Source organism: Sinocyclocheilus grahami, unplaced genomic scaffold, assembly GCF_001515645.1.
Source record: "Sinocyclocheilus grahami isolate Dianchi unplaced genomic scaffold, SAMN03320097.WGS_v1.1 scaffold464.1, whole genome shotgun sequence".
NCBI classification, from domain to species: domain Eukaryota; kingdom Metazoa; phylum Chordata; class Actinopteri; order Cypriniformes; family Cyprinidae; genus Sinocyclocheilus; species Sinocyclocheilus grahami.
Window position 1 is genome coordinate 1510314 of NW_015505643.1, and position 17938 is coordinate 1528251.

Consider the following 17938-nt stretch of genomic DNA (forward strand, 5'->3'; position numbering starts at 1 on the left):
CATACACAGCTTGAGTAGCAATATTGTGTTCAGTTTTAACTCTATTTTTGTGTAAGAATAAGACGCACTACATCCGGTAAACTACACAGAGCCGTTGTTCACTGACAAGCTGCGCAAATCCACCATCATATTTTGCGCAGCTCGTCAGTGAACAACGGCTCTGTGTAGTTAATGCTGCTCCATGTGAAAGCCCGCACGTGATGGAGATTTACCGCTGATTACAGAACGGCTTTACTGACAAGACGCACGTTAAATATCGCATGCGATTTATCGTGCAGCCCTACCGTCCATTGCTCAGACGCAAAACAGTGCTGTGATCTATTTGGAACTATTTTCGTTGGCAAAATTGAGCAAAAACAAGCAATATTACCTCTAAAATGTAAGTCATTTATTGCTTTACTGAACTTGTATAAAATGATTATTAAATGTGTTCATGCTGATATCTGCAGAAAAACGGTACTCTGTGTGATATAAATTAGGTTAACTATATTAAATTATATAAATATAAAATGCATACAGAAGCATTTTCGCCGTCTACAATTGAGAATGCCTGGAATTTTGAGTTTTAATAGACTAATAAATCAATGCGCATACACTCTCTGTGTGTGATCTGGTGATATAGCCTACTTGATAATGTCAGATCGCACATCATTACAACAACACTTACCATATTATCGCAGACGATGCTGTGTATCGCACACCCCAGACTCGACTTGAGTGGAAAATGAATCATCCACAGTGGTGCGCACACTTGTTTGCACATGAGCAAAGGTGTTTTTAGGAGTCTAACTGGCAGACGCCAGACCACTGATTCATCAAACCTGCTTTCTTGCAGTCCATGTACTTCTGGCTTCTGACTATTTTGTAGTAAGTAATGAATATGCTTCGGGGAAATGTATCGGAGTAAAAGTATACATTTTAATTAGGAAATGTAGTGGAGTAAAAGTAAAAGTTGGCTGAAATATAAAGACTCAAGTAAAGTACAGATACTCCCAAAATATACTTAAGTACTTTAACGAAGTATAATTACTTCGATACATTACACCACTGCTTGAGGGTGAGTAAATCATGGGGTAATTTTCATTTTTGGGTGAACTATACTTTTAATTCATAAGAATTAATTGAACATTCCTCAAAACATGATGGGAAATGCTGCTATCCTCAAAGTTTATTACACTCAGCCAGATCCTCTAAAACATTTTAATTCTGGAAAGAACAGAAACAAATCTTCATCTTGAACCTTGACTCAAACTGCTTTTGAATGACTAGTCCAGTCAGCAAGTTTGGCCTTGTCCAAAGGATGTATTAATCTCTGGTGTGACAGGAGCCGAAGCGTTCACACTGTGATTAGTAGCCTCTTCTTTCTGCTGGAGTGGCACTTTCTGCTCTTCCTCGGTCACTCACAGCAGCTCAGAGAGGAAGAGGAAAAGGAAGAAGTGGTGGAAGGGAGGTGAGAAGATGGATGGTTTATGACTAAGACATCAATAACGCCTCTGTTTCTTCCTCTAAGCATCACCCAGCTCATTTGACACCAGGACCTCCAAGCTGTTCTTTTCTTAAATCACGCTACCCTGACAAGCAATACAACTATTAGTGCCCTATGAAATCCATTTAATTTTTTCCCAAATTCTGTTTTATTTTTTTCCAAATTCAGTTTTTTCCGTTTACATTTTTCTAGATTCCGTTTTTTTTTTTTTTTTTTCCCCGGACTCCTTTCTAATGGGTTAATCAAAAAGCATGTCTAACTAATTAAATCATGAAACTTATTTAACATCAATTTATTAAAACACTGAAAGTCACGCTCGCTTCAGTATGTGTAGTAAATTAAACCGCGCGTCTGCTTAATATTTACAGATACTAGTCCATATCACGATTTGATTAAAGTGAAATGACCTACTTTTAATTACTTCATCCAAACTCTGACAAATTCCGTGACATTCCGCGTTATACAGTAAATTCCATTTTTATGACTGGATTCCGCAATTCCGTCCGCGTTTTCTGCATTGCGGAAATCATAGGGCCCTAAACTGTTTGTATTATTTGATTCATTGTCTCAACATGTCGTTTATGCATGTATCTACTCGTGCTGTGTTCGATACGACGATGTATCGTCACAGAGATTTGACGATACGAGTATCGATACAGCTGTCCCTGTATCGATATCGTGGCACGTGTGCAGCAGTGGACCGCGCTTAATTTGAATACAAGAACATCGTTTAAAATGGGAGTAGAAAAGTGCAAGGTTTCTAAAAAAAATAATGAATAGAGCAGAATATATAGGCTACAGCAAGGTTTAATCTGGCCGCAGAGGAACACAACCGGGGTTGCCTGATATAAAGAGATGTAATCCCCAAAACAGAGCTTCACACTTGCGCAATATGGAAATGTCTGCTAAATGTGTTACTTATCTTTGTCAACCTGGCAACCATGTGTATGCACTCTCTCCCCACTGTGGATAAACGCGCTTGCTCTCTGAAAACCACTTCAATATTCTATTCTCAGAAAACTGTAATTCATCGAGTGTTCATTTATGAGAGAGAGGGAGGGAGGGAGGCTGTGTATGTATGAATTACCACCGCTTTGCCGTGTTTCTCTATTAACAGTGAAGCTGTGGATTTAATTGCTTTAGTACTTTAGTTTAATTCTCCTTGTTGAGAAAGATAATGTAGCTCTTGAACGATTAAACTATTTTATTGATAAAATTGCGGGACAGCGCTAAAAAGAATGTCTGTGCGTGCACGGTGTAATCTGTGTGACTAAACATGTGCGTGAGGTACAGTGAAGACCGCACATTAGTTTAGAACTCTTCTAATTTTTATTTTTTAAACATAGAGAGTGCGTTGATTTGTGCAATGATAACCTACCAGCAATGTTAAAATAAATGTTAATATATTAGAATGAGTACATTACAATAAAAATGTATTAGAACGCGTACATTATTATTTAAGGGCTTAAAAACAAGATGCAAACAATCAGTAGATTGTACTTGGTGGGGAGTGCCCAATGTAAACATAAAACATATGCCATTGATTATATTGTACTGCGGTACAGTTATGGAGGCCCTTCATAATGCAGAGGTCAACTGCCTATAGTTAGCAACAGCCCTATAGTATGCAGTGTTTAATAAACAGCTGTTTTACTCAATTCTTCTGAGGTGAAATTCAGTGCAGTCCCGCATCGTGATATGTATAGTATCATGGCCTCTGTATCGTGATACGTATCGTATCGTGACTTTGCTGGTGATACACAGCCCTAGTAACTACCACTGCAATTAGGTGGGCGATGGTGGGTCAACACTCACAAATATATGTCAAAATGTCTGTCTTGGTAAATATTGACAAACTTAAATCTTAAGTTAGTGTAAATAGCTGGTAGACAATTGGACATGTGATAATATATTGGATCCATGCACAAGGTCTTAAAGTGACAGCAACCTAATTTACCTTTTGTTTGTGCCCTGTGTTAATCAAAAAAAAAAAAAAAGGAGAAAACCTCTCACTGCTCTTGACATAAATGTAATAAATTTGATTTATACAATGAAGACTATAGTGTTTTTGTCCATGCACAAGGTCTTAAAGTGACAGCAACCTAATTTACCTTTTGTTTGTGCCCTGTGTTAATCAAAAAAAAAAAAAAAGGAGAAAACCTCTCACTGCTCTTGACTAAACTTCTGTAGCTTTAATAAGAATACATAAATGTAATAAATTTGATTTATACAATGAAGACTATAGTGTTTTTTTTTTTTACATTTGATTACTTTAAAGGTGCTGTATGTAAGTTTTTGACTCTACTAAAGCATAAAAATACCATAATATGTTTGAAGATATTTAAGAAACATGTTAAGTTAACATATTTGTTTATCTGAAAAACAATGCTACAGTCAGTTATTCTCCTTTGAAAATGTGCGTTCTGGGCCGGAATGTCGGTCTCTGTTTTGGTTTGTGAAACCCACCCACTGCCAGTTTACTCAATTGTATTTCGTCACCCCGGGTTGCCAGTTGGCGGAAAACACAGCCTATTTCATTCCATTCATCGTCAAGTGCGCTGGTTCCTGTTGGTGTCGTCAATCTGGCAACCTGCATGTGCGTCAAGTCTGAGGAGGAGGGGCCGCATGAAAAAAACCCTCTCCAATATTTTGAATTTGGACTGCAATACCTAGTTCAACCACTCGGTGTCAATCCTACATACAGCACCTTTAATCAATTTCTGTAGTATTTCTTATGTGATAGACATACCTGAAAACTCAAGCACTGCTTATTTAAATTTCATCTGTTATATTTGATTTATTTTAGCTACTGCAATTTGGTCTTATTTTATTATTGACTGTCTGTCTTCAGTGAGCTTGAGAAGTTTTTATTTACATTAGTTAGGCTAGTATTATTTCTTGCTGTGAAACTGCACCAGCTCTTTCTGTACATTTGTATTAGCATTACCGCTAACGTGTGGTTTTGTTCTTTATTCTTCAAATTGTGACAATTACATCTAGTTATGTAAATCTAAAATTAAATAGACATTTAATGATAGATCAAAATCTAATCAATGAAAGTCATTCATATTACTTTTTCTTCATTGGACTACAATGAAGAAAAAAGTAAAAAGCGGAGTTACGGTTTCAATTTACAGGTCTTATCTTTACAAGAGCTAAATGTTCCCAAACATTTGCTTCAAGACAATAAAGCAAATACAAGACTATTCCTCCACCTAGAAGACAAATACGTTTCCATTTAAACACACATACACCAGCATAATGAAAGGTATGCTGTAACCAAGCATGAAGAGCGAAAGTTGTCTCAGGTGAAGCCGGTTATATGGTTTGTTGTGATCTGTAGAGGAAATCTAAAAATTACATTTTACTTTGGTCTTTGATGCTCTTTTCTAAGAAACTTCGCATCAAATGCTTCCACATTTCAACAGTCCTCATATGGACTGCAGGTTATATCACAGGATTCAGTAGAGTTAATATCACCCTGAAGCTTTTTGAAATTCTCCAGATTTGCATCCTCGGTTTTCACAGCTGGTTTGCAGCAGGCTTTTTTCGAAGGGTTTAACAGTGGTCTCTTAACTTGACTTAATTTTAAATGGATCTTAAATGTCCAGTAAAGGAGCCACTTCAAACAGATTAGCACTGATCTGATGGTCAACAGTCATCTTACTGACTACAAAGTAACAAAAAGGTACACAAAGACTAACACGGTCCAAAATCGAAACACACATAAAAAAAATAAAAGTGCGAACAATATATAAGGGAGAGTTTCACACATCCATCTGTGACGCATAAGCAGCATGCATTTATGTTGGTGCACATATTCACACTAGCCCTGTGAGCATCATCACTGAGAGTACAGTTTTAACACTATTTTTCACCCACAAAACACACTGAAAATGCAAAATAAACCTATTTATTAACACAGTATTTTGCAATATAAGCAAATATGAAGCAACATACCATAAAAGAGTGACCTATTTACCCACTGTTCAAAATAAATATGTCTGTCAGGCTTGATTCCATTTACACCTGCTGTGATGGGTATACATATCTGAAAAAAAATACTTAAGTAAATAAACTGAAATAAAAGAATTAAAATAAAATAAAATAAAAATAAAGCTAAACCTAAACAACAATATTAAAAAAATAATAAAATGACAAAAGCCCATCAAAATTACTAAAATATAATAAAAAAATGACACCAAAAAATTTTATATGAATAAACACTATAGAACATAAATACTACCAAAATAACACCGTAATGGTCAGAATCATGAAACCATTTTATAATGTATTGCTGTTACTATAGGAAATACTGTGGAAATCACTTTCAGTTGTTCTCATCCACAGACACAGTATGTGTGAAAAAGGTCTTTGACTAAAATTCGAGAAACCACGCTTGTACCGTTTTAAAAAATCTTACATTTTTTGGGGGGGGGGAAAGAAAAAAAAGCAGAGGCCAGTGGTTAAGCCTAAATGAACAGTTTTGTACCCCTAATTTTCTAATATGTTTATTCTGACAAGGAGCTCCATTAAACAGAAGCATGGTCATGCCTAGTAATGAGTTTGCACAATTTGCAATGAGATTTCAGGTCCAGTTGCGTTGAAATACAGTGTAAACTGTGAAACCAGTGGCAATGCATCACTCAGACTTGTTCATGTGGTAGGAGAGAGGCTGATTGCAAAAAGCCATCCCACCCATTGGCAGCACACATGCTCACAGCACACCCCTCAAGCTACTGCTGTGCTGAGATAAAATAAGCCATTTCTGGCAGTGCTATCAGACCGGCCAATCAATAATAGAGAAACAAATTATACAGCAATCCCATTGGTTTTCTCTTAAATCTATAGCTAAAACCATGCTCAAAGAGTCTCAGAGCTTGATTTCTCACAGGCAGCTGCTACTAAATATTTATGGGAATTAGGGGTGGGCGCTATACCAGTATGAATGTGACTATTTCACTAACGTGAATGTATTATGCTGTTCCATGATATGGATTTTGCTATACCATGGATACCGTTATATATTCATGAATTCAAATTTATAGTTTTGTTCAATTTGGTACGCTTCGCAAATTTGAACACAAATGACGATAAAGAGTCGAGGCTGAACGTTTTTGTCCTCTGTGTGCAACGCCAAATAAACTGTTAGTGTCCTAACAGACCAAATAAATAGAGCACAAATCGCCTACTCCAGTGGTTCCCAAACTCAGGGACGCGGCAAGACTGAGGGATAGTGTACAGTCAGCAGATTATTTTGCTAAATAAACCTCTGCAGGGTAATAAAGACTACACTACGTAATTTTCCCGCTTATCATGCGGCCACTTGCCTGAGAAGTAAATAATTGAGCGCAAAATATTAATTTGACATTTTAATTACCTCAACATGACTCGCAGTACCCGCTTGAGCGCTCCGTTATCAGTTGAAGAAGTTGTGGTTGTATCAATAACAGACCACTAGATGGCGCGATTGAAGAGTCAGAGTTGTATTGCAGGGAGACATGTAGAAATATAAACGAATGATGCATTGTTCTGCTCTAAGCATGCAAGTTACAAGTTTGTGAAAGGACTTCCAGTGCCAGGTAAACGTAAAGCAGATTATGAATAAACTTAAGATTCACAAATACCAAAACAACGCGTCTACACAAGCTGGACAATAATTCAATATCAATATGTATTCCTAAAATATTATATAGTTTTATAGGAGTAGGTTTCATAGAGTTGGCAAATTAATTTTTCATAAGTTTGTAGGTACAGACATCTGTTGTGGCCGTTTTTATGAGGCTTTTTTAATAGTGTTCATATCGATACCGGAATTATATCGTATCGACCGAAATTAAGAAATATATCGTCATATAAATTTTGGCCATATCGTCCAGCCCTACACCAGAAGCAGCGGCGCGATTTGACAAAAGCAAATAGAACCCAGTGATGTTCTCTGCTGTGGATGCGGCGCGACGCGACACGACAAATCCATGACAGTAAACTGATGCCCGTTCTATCTCTGACGAACTCCAGCGCTCTGACACAAAGAACAATTTCAAATATTCATAAGAGAATCGTGAAAAAAAAAATATGAAGCAGCACAACGGTTTACAACATTGATAATAATTAAAAATGTTTCTTGAGCAGCAAATCAGTATATTAGAATGATTTCTGAAGAATCATGTGACACTGAAGACTGGAGTAATGATGCCAAAAATTCAGCTTTGATCACAGGAATACAGTAGTCTATATGATAAAACATTCAAATAGATAATTTATAAAAGATTTTTAAAAAAAGAGGGGGTGAGGGAGCCTTGAAAATATTCTTCCCTATAAAAGGGGGGCCCGGCAGAAAAAGTTTGGGAACCACTGGCCTACTCAAACACAATATTTAATTCATACAGGCCTACCTCATGTTGCACGTTTGGAGAAAAAAAAAAAAGTTTACTTTTTCTAGTTATATAAGGTTAAAATATTTTTCCTGTAATTTTTTTTTCTCATATCGCAATATAATATCAATATCGTCTGGACAGTGTAAAATATCGTGATATGATTTTTAACTCATATCGCCCACCCCTAATGGGAATAGTGAAATCTCACTACAATGTACAGTCACATTCGAAAACTTGTTGATAATGATCTCTATCTTTTCTCTCTGAGGATCTAGAGCAGAACCACACCCAAGGTGGAGAAATGGCTGTGCAATTGCATTGTAATCTCTAAAATGAGCTTCACTGTAACTCATCTGTAATGTGCATCATGTACATTTAAACTACACTGTCAAGCCTAACACAGTGACAGCTGAAATGTTTAAGACAGGACACAAACATCAATCAGGATTAAGTGTGGAGAGGAGAGGCCATTTCAATCAATTCAGGACCAAGGGTTCCACAGTAGCCAAATCAGATCAAAGCAACAGACACTTCAGTTTGCCCACTCCATGCTTACGCACGCACAGTCACAGCGCCATTCACACAACACCACTGCGAGCACATAGTGAGCTGAAGGATGAGCTGGCAGGTTTAATTTAGCATTGTCCCAACTAACAAATGTAAATATAGCTATTCTAGTTAGAACCATTATCCACTTACTTCCGGTGCTGCTCTTATGAAACGATGACACCTAAAACTCCATCACAAGAGAGTGACTTACAAAAGGAAGGTGGGTCTACAAAAAGTCAAATATAATAATATCTCAGTCTTTCAGTAAGGCCAGTTTTTTTTCCATTTGCAATTTCATTCACCAGTTTTAAAATTAGGGGTGCGCCGATCCGATATTCAGTATCGGTATCGCTCCGATACTGCCCTTTTCTGCTGGATCGGGGTATCGGTCAGACGAGACCGATCCAAATCCGATATAGTGCGTATACTATTCTGTGTTGTTATTATTAAGCCCCACGAAAGTCACAAAAACATTATAAAGCTTTCGTGCACTATATTTCAAGTGTTCTGAAGCTTTTCCTCTTTTGATGAGTTCGTGAGGGGTGAGCTGGAAGTTTTTACTTCTGGTTCTTCTGACGAAGGAAAAGTCCACAGCGACTAAAGTTACTTATTCAAACGTATTCACTTTTATTTGTTACCCACTAAATAATGTTTTTTTTTTCACAAAAAATTTAGGATTTTATAAAATTATTGTGCACTCATGATTTTTCTAGAGTAACTTTTGCTACTGAATTATCAATTAACCTAGTTTTAATAGTATTTTTGTCATAGATTTTGATTATATTTTTTGTTTGTTCTTTTTTCTTTATAATGAAGCTGTCTATACTTAGAAGATGATGATCGACCTACACATTGAGGTATAGAAATTCTACACTCATTTAAAAAAAACTGCGTGTGTTATTATTAAGCCCCACGAAAGCCACAAAAATATTATAAAGCACCATAAAGTTTTTGTGCACTATATTTCAAGTGTTCTGAAGCTTTTCCAGTTTAATGTGAGGTACAGATGAATATTTAAGTCAAGTTCACGTAAACTCTTCTCTCCGCAGCGGCTGTCTGTCATCCTCCATTCAGCATTCAAACTGTGTCACGTTCGGTTATGACAGTCAAGACGATGAAACGCTCTCCAAGATGATTAAATGTTCCTAATGTTATACTTGATCTGTAAATAAAGATAAATGGTTTTGCATAAAAGGAATTTATCTTGCTGGAGTTTTGTGCTGTTTCTAAATCGTGTAAATTTCTACCGGATATCTGGTTGGATCACAAGACTGGAGTAGAGAGCACTATGAATTGTTCGTCACGAGCACAGTAACTGAAATTTAAAACTGTTAAAAGAAAAGGCTCAATAAACTAACACACGTTTAATACACTACGCATCAATATCTCTTCACTTTGTGCTTTGAACTTGTCTATGCTCCGTGTTGCTTCAAGCGCCTCATTCTGCGCACGGGATGCGCATAAGCACTTTGAGCCGCTCTGTATTTGTAGCCTTTAGTATCATAATACTTTTGCGCAATGAAAGATTATTAATAGCCTTTCTTGTTCGTTTATCTATCATATGTTGCTGCCTCATTACTCTGCTATACATTTAAAAGAAATGTCTTTTAATTTATACAGTAGTCAGCATTTGAAGTGGATCAAAAAAGTTAATCAAAGTTGTCCTAAGACAAGAACAGGTATTGTTTTGGTTTTAGGACAACTTTGATAAAAGGTTTTGATCCACTTCAAATGTTGACTACTATAGTATATATTTATATATAAATATATAACTTGTTTTTCATGAATGATTTTACAACAATACAAAGATCAATGTGTAGGACTACCAGATTTAGCTCTACACTTATTCACTTTTATCTTGGTTACCCACTAAATAATGTTTTATAATGTTTTAAAATGATTTTATAAAATGATTGTGCACTCATGATTTTTCTAGAGTAACTTTTGCTACTGAATTATCAATTAACCTAGTTTTAATAGTATTTTTGTCATAGATTTTGATTATATTTTTTGTTTGTTCTTTTTTCTTTATAATGAAGCTGTCTATACTTAGAAGATGATGATCGACCTACACATTGAGGTATAGAAATTCTACACTCATTTAAAAATAAAAATAAAACTGCGCTGGTATCGGATAGAGATGCACCGATTGCAATTTTCTGGGCCGATTCCGATTTCTTTGTTAGTGTGATCTGCCGATACCGATTTTTGCCGATTCCGATTTTCTTTCTAAGAACTATAATTGACAGCGTATACAAACAAAAATCAACTTTTCTTCAACGCAAAGTTTTATTTTCATAAGTAAACTTTCAAGCAAAAAGTCAGTAATAAAATAAGAACAAATAAAAAAAAATTCAGATTTAAAAAATCAGCACAAATAAATGCAATAGAATAAAGAGAGCTATGAAACTACGTTTTTCAGGTCAAGTAAGTTTTTATTCAGTTAAGAAATACTACAGAAATGAAAGTAATCCAATGTAAAATAACACATCCAGTGTTATTTTACATTTGCTTACTTTAATTTCTGTAGTCTTCATTGTAAAAATTAAATACAGATTAATGCTTACCACTAAAGTTATAAAACGCATTCAGTCAAGAGCAGAAAGTGATTTTCTTTGTCTTTTGTTCTTTGATTAACATGACAGACAGCCGCAGGAATATTTGGCAAAGAGCTCTCTCATTTCACCCAAGAGAGAAACAACACCACCCAAGTCATCTTACACACGGCCTGATGTCACGGCTATTTCAAGCGCCCCCCCAAAAGGTTTACTACTCATGTTTAAACTAATCGAGAGAGGTGACACTACATGATATAGCCAAGCTTATCATGTGTCACATCATCATCATCTTGACAACATGACTACAGCACTACACCCTAACCCCCTCTGTGTCCTTATGACCTCTGGAGAACAAACAGATGGGCGTCTGTAAAGGACTTAACAAAAATCTAATAAAGGGGTGCATCTGTTCATTTGTGGAAACTGGTGTGCTGTTAAACTGCTGTTAATAACATTCAGCCTCATCAAATGCACTGATGTGGACATCATGATGAGAGCTCCCTGACATTTAAAAGTCTTTGAGATCCAGCGTAACACACATTTATACACTGAAAAATAATGACCAGCAGCTAACGGGATCAAATAGCAGCAATGAGCTAGCTGTCAAAGCTGCTTATACAACCAGCTGCGTACATTTCCACACCGTTATAACGTAAACACACACCTTCATCCATCCGTTCACCGCACCGCTGCTTCAGAGCAAACCATCATATCTGCACCATATATCAGTTATAAGGCAAACTGTTAGACGTGAGAACGGGAGTAAAAGAGATACTGACCTCCAGGAGCTAACGCCACTGCTACTCGCTTTAGCCGTGTTTCTGTGGCCCTGCTGCGGCGAAAGAGCGTCTCACAACGCGTTCGTCGTTCCAGAAGATGGCCAGCACATGCTGTGACAGCGGCACGACGCGACGAGCGCACATCCGTGTTCTGTGGCGGCGGGTCAGTCAGTGATGCAGCGATGTTTGTGGCTGTAGACAAGCGCTGCTCGTCCTCTCTCTCTCTCTAGACAAGCGCTGCTCGTCCCAAGCTCCGCGCGTCCTCTCTCTCTCTCTCTCTCTCTCTCTCTCTCTCTCTCTCTCTCTCAGCTTCCAAACTGTACGATTTGTAGCGACGTCCGATTCGTCATGGAATCGTTTGTTTGATCCGGTTCTTTTCAAAGAATCAGCTGAACCGGTTCTCATCGCTTTACACACGGATTGGTCTGAATCGGTTCGCGCAGTTCTAGACTCAATCACCGACTCACTGAACAGAGAGCTGCCTCTTTCGGACGTGTGTGATTAGTAATGAAAAGGGAATCGCTGCTTGAATTGCTAGCTAGGAAGAGCATTCGGAGCGAACAGATGCTTTAATTGATAGGGCGAAATAACTTCAATAGCCGTTATAAATAAATTAAATATATATATATATATATATATATCGCTAGGTTCTTTGTGACTTTACGCTGAATCACGGCTGCGACAAATTAAATGATTACAATATGAACGCTTATTAATAATAATAACACACACACACACACACACATACGCAACTGACAGATTGCGTTTGGTATAAAAATATAATAAATAACGAACGAGAAGAAAACGAATGAATCAAAAGAACCGATTCGGGGAAAAGAATCGGACTTCCCATCACTACTGTACCCGAGCGTGAGTTCCGCATACAGCCGGAGGCTGGACTGAACCATTCAGTCATCTAGAGGGGACACGCCTTCACGTTTAGGCTTACAGTCCGACACGTGAACTAAGGATTTTCTGGCGTTTATTTAACAATGGCATGTCGGAACGAGGATAAAGGTGAAAACATTCGTTATGTGCTAGAGTGTGGCTCAAATGGTAAGATTGCACAGGCGCAAACTGTTATTCGCATATGGCTCAGAGGGCTTGATTGAGTAAACAAACACAGTATGCCTCTGTCAGAAGCTCATGTTTCCTTAAATTAGGATGCTGGGAGATGCTTACATAACACACATGCTAATAGACAGATCACTGACACCAATGTTGTAAGCTCAGATTCAGTATTTATTTACAGGGTCAACCCTGATCTATTTCATGTCGGAACGAGGATAAAGGTGAAAACATTCGTTATGTGCTAGAGTGTGGCTCAAATGGTAAGTTTGCACAGGCGCAAACTGTTATTCGCATATGGCTCAGAGGGCTTGATTGAGTAAACAAACACAGTATGCCTCTGTCGGAAGCTCATGTTTCCTTAAATTAGGATGCTGGGAGATGCTTACATAACACACATGCTAATAGACAGATCACTGACACCAATGTTGTAAGCTCAGATTCAGTATTTATTTACAGGGTCAACCCTGATCTATTAAAAAAAAACAGCAGAATGATAAAAAGACAAACAATACGGAGGTTCCCTGTTTTAGGTAATATAAAGAATAGACTTTAAGTCATCTAAGTTTTTCAGCATTTTTTTTTATCAGATAAATATATACTCTCACAGAACAATACATTTAGTCTACTATTAATTTATACATATAAAGCAGTATACATTCAAGGACTTAAGGCGTTAAAACATAAGGTTGCATTTCTATGTTGTCAACCTTCCACGACTCTCTATTGAAGACTAATGTTAATCAGAGCAATGAGGTCCACTGAGCTGAGAGGGTACAAATAAATTAGAACCACAATCAACTTTGCATTACACTCTGCCTCATGTAATAATATTCTGTTAGAAAATCATTTGATCATTTCAGTTTGGAGAAAACAAAGCTTAGTGCAGCGAGAGTAAACACTCATTACGGTGATTACTAGAATTTGTCTATGCCCTCCTCACACTTCATATGTGCACAAACAGATGATAAGCAATGACAAATCATCAGGAAGGTCATTGAGGTTCAACGATGCATGTCTTTCAGTGGGTTTTATACCAAGTTTCATGTGAACTGTCTGAGTTTGGCTGCTCAGCCAACTGGGGAAATATGAACGGATGAAGGAAAAGCCCTTGTGAAAGATCGGAAATGACTTCGAATAAAATGAGCCTGGACACGTCTAATCAGACATCAAAAAGAGCTTGAGAAAAACTAAGGTGCTTTAGCAATTTCACAAGCTGATAGAAAGGTGGTATAAAAACTGATCAGATTCAGGAAGCAAAGTCTCAATAATTTGCGCAGGCAGGGCAAAGAATGCCACAGCAAACCAACTGTATTAGTCAACCATGGAAATTATGGTTATTTTTGCAATGTTAGTTTCTGTAATTGATTCACCACAACCCATGTTTTTCATAAAAGTGGTTTTTAAGATCAGTAAAACCTGAATTGTACAAGGTCACACTGGGTATTTGCATTGCTACGGAGCATAAGCAGCTCTCGTTTGCCTAGTCCCTTTTTTCAGAGCTACTGCTGTGATACAGTTCAGTTTAATACCAAAATAAGGTTGTTTCGCATACATCGCCGATCACTCTTGATGTAGATGGGACAGGTTTTATTCTAAGTTGTGCTTTCAGACTATCTGAATATCATCATAATGCACAAGTGAGGTACAACAAAACTGTTAAAACAGCCTGCTAGATCATTTCAAAATCACACAAAAAGGAAAATTACAATTTAAATGAAATGATTTAGCATGTGTAAATAAAAGTTGACAAAACTATCCTCATTGAAGAATGGGTGTATATAGAACTAAATAGAACAATGATACTAGAAAAATTATGACTTTTCTTTGACAATTTCAACCACTGATTTTGGAAGATATATAGTACTATACTGCTCATTTGTGATTTGTGTTGCATTCAGGGACAAAAATGACACATTGATCGAGATAGGCATCAAACTGAGAACTAGGTTGTGCATGTATATTAAGTTTTCAAGAATGAACTGCCAAACAACATCAGCCGTCCAAGTAGAACTGACGAGTCAAACAAAGAGAAACTACAGCATATTAGGTTGAAGATTGCAGTAACTAAACATGATAATGTAATGGAAAAAGAATAATCATGGTCTACATTAAGTTTTCAGAAGGCTTCACACTTGAAGGTTATCTATCTGTCTATGTATCTCAGTAGTCGCTGTGAGTTGAGCAGCACACTGATTCGGTTTAATGGCTCCAGTGAGTCTTACCGATCCCTGCCAACCATATGCTACACTGGTAAGCCCTTTTAACCACTCCAAAACATTGGGTTGGTGTGCAGAATACATCTGCAATACGTTCGACCTCAAAATCAGGCCATTCGGTTTGTCAGTTCTTCTGAATATTCCAACCAGCAGAAAACAGAATTCCTTGTGTACCTTGTGATATGCTGGATCAGTGTAACACAGGCTCTGAATGGCTTGTACTGGTAAAGCACTGATTGATTTTGTCCATAAAAACCTTTGGATGTTAACAGAAGATTGCGGTTTAACATTAATTGGAGACTAAATGCATGTCAAACATCATGTTATAAAACTGAGCGAATGAGTTTGCACTAACAGAAGACTGTGTTTGTTACTCATTGCTGTGCATGATCTATCCATGTAAAAAAAAAAATTCAAATCAATCAGTCAGAGTGGAATCACAAAAACACTGTAAATAAACTACATTTCTGTAATGAAGAACCTTCATGACAACCTCTTCTGTTAATTAGAAAGTAGAAACCATTGCCAAAACCTGCTCAAAGCTTTTGGTACTGGAAACATTAGGTATAAACAAAAACAACAACTAAAAAAATCATGACCACTCCGTTTGTGGCTGCTCACTCCAGCAAGTCAGTCTCTGAATCCAAACCCATCCAGATGCCCAAGCCCAAATGATCATGGTCAAATAACCATCACCTGTTCTGAACAGTCCCTGAGCTACTTCTGGCCATACAGTCTATCAATAGCACATTCAAATGAAGCAGCTCACTGACCACTGGGTCTAAAATATAGAAGTCATGGAAGAGAATAAAAAAACCAGGCTTCTTGTGACAATGGGAGACATTTCAGCCCTTAAGGACATCATGAACCCTGTGTTCTGTCTGTAGAGGACCCCTGCCCACCCATGTTTTCCTGACACTGGCTCATTCTGTCCTGGAGGTGGAGCGCTGGCTCACTCGTGGACATCCCAAATTTCAGAAAGCAGAGGTGGGAGTTTCTTGTCTTGGAGGCGCAGAGCAAAGACTTGCTCTGAGTGGACGCTGCTCAGTGTGCGTAGGCTGACCAGCTTCATCAGCATCCGGGGAAACATCAGATGATCCTTTGGTGGGGATTAATGAGCAGTAGATGATTGGGAATATAAAAGAAATAGCAAAATCTCATCAGGTATACAGTGTTTTTATTGTTAACGAAAACTACTAAAATCATGTTTTGTTAACTGAAATAAAATGAAATATAAATAGATGAAAAACTGAGATTAAAAAGAAATAGAAGTGACAAGCACATGACAAAATCAGTAAAACTAAAATTAAACAGAAAATATAAAAATAAAAGCTAATTTAAAATATTTATAAATGTTATAATAGTATATAAATACTACTACAATAAAACTGGTTATAGTCAATCGTTATTATATGTTATTGGTGCAAAGGTAGAATCATCAGTGCCACCAACTGGATGCAAAATGACACAACAGGCTAAATACATACTGCCTTTATTGTAAGACAAAATACTAATATATTTACTATAATCTTACATAGACTACCATTCAAACATTTGGGGTAAGTTTTTTTTATAACATGTATTATGTTATATAAATATTTATACTGTTACAAAAGATTTCTTTTTGAATATAAAATAAATTGTATTTATTAAAAAAAAAATTTGAAAAATTGGTTTTCAACATTGATGATGATGATGATGATAAGAAATGTTTCTTGAGCACCAAATCAGCATATTAGAATGATTTTTCAAGGATCATGTGACACTGAAAATTAAGTTTGCCATCACAGGAATAATTTTTTTTTTAAATATATTAAAACACAAAAAAGTTTTTCACAATATTATTGTTTTACTGTATTTTTAATCAAATAAACGTAGTCTTGGTGACCATAAGAGACCTATTTCAAAACATTTAAAATCTTACTGACCACAAACTTTTGAATGGTATTGTATGATTTACAAATGAACAAACACTATAACAAAACACTAATATTCTTTTAGCACTTATTTTTCTTCTTTAAGTGTTATTTTTGCCCTCTAAGGTAAATCATACTCACATTGGGTCGTTTTATTCTGATGTAAGAGTGGAGAGCGTCCACATATGGCTGCTGTAGTCTTTCCACTAACTCGTGATCCTGCACGTTCGGTCGGTCTGACCCCCACCACACACACACACACACACACACACACACACAAGACAAGAATAGCAAGAGTGATTGACACAAATCAATAAGAATGATGCTGCATTTAATTTGTTTTGTGAGAAAGTGCCTTGGGAATTACTGAAGGATGGATCATTAAAAATCTCTCAAAATAAAGCAGCAGCACACCAGATGCCAATCTCAAATTAGAGATTTAAAATGACTACTAAATCTAATGGGATATTAAAAATGGCTTCCCCTTTCAAAACATAACATATTAAACCCTTTATGACACTCAAACAAGGCTTAATTATTAGAAATCCATAATAGCAAGCTGAATACAAATACTCTTCTATAGCAGGAGGTTTTGTGTTGTTATAAAACTCATTATACTCAATTATTTTGCTGCTTTTTCATTTCTTCTCCCCTGAAAATGGAAAATGGGACATACTGATATTTCTAAACAGGAATAGGGCCAAATAAATGCCTGATAAGACTCACCAGAAGCCAGACAATATAAAATTGGTGCTTGTGTCAAACTGACCTGCTGAGAAAATGTTGATAGCGATGAGCAAAGCGTACTCTGCCTCATCCAGGTGGAGGTCATTCATGCCTTTTGAAAACTCAAAGATGGGGTTGATGAACTCAAACTGCAGCCCTGCGGACGAGCCAGAGAGGACAGAGATCATTTTAGGACATGAACAACAAAAACAGGTCTCAAATAAAACCCACACAAAATATAAACCAACTGTATTAGTCAA

The 17938-nt window shown here is 36.8% G+C and overlaps 1 protein-coding gene and 1 long non-coding RNA gene across 2 annotated transcripts in view; both read right to left on the reverse strand.

Annotated features, from left to right (window-relative positions):
- The window catches only part of LOC107553062 (MAP kinase-activating death domain protein-like), a 77706-nt gene extending 65743 nt beyond the window's left edge, over window positions 1-11963 (reverse strand). Inside the window, exon 1 of the mRNA XM_016235153.1 lies at window positions 11750-11963. The gene's annotated coding sequence lies outside the window, so the exon portion shown is untranslated. The remainder of the gene's footprint in view (window positions 1-11749) is intronic.
- Window positions 11964-13201: 1238 nt separating this feature from the next.
- On the reverse strand, window positions 13202-17894 carry LOC107553108 (uncharacterized). Its single transcript, XR_001604931.1, has 3 exons — window positions 17722-17894; window positions 17094-17188; window positions 13202-16135 (listed from the first exon to the last, which is right to left on the reverse strand). It is a non-coding gene; the product is annotated as an uncharacterized lncRNA (long non-coding RNA).
- Window positions 17895-17938: the final 44 nt, after the last annotated feature.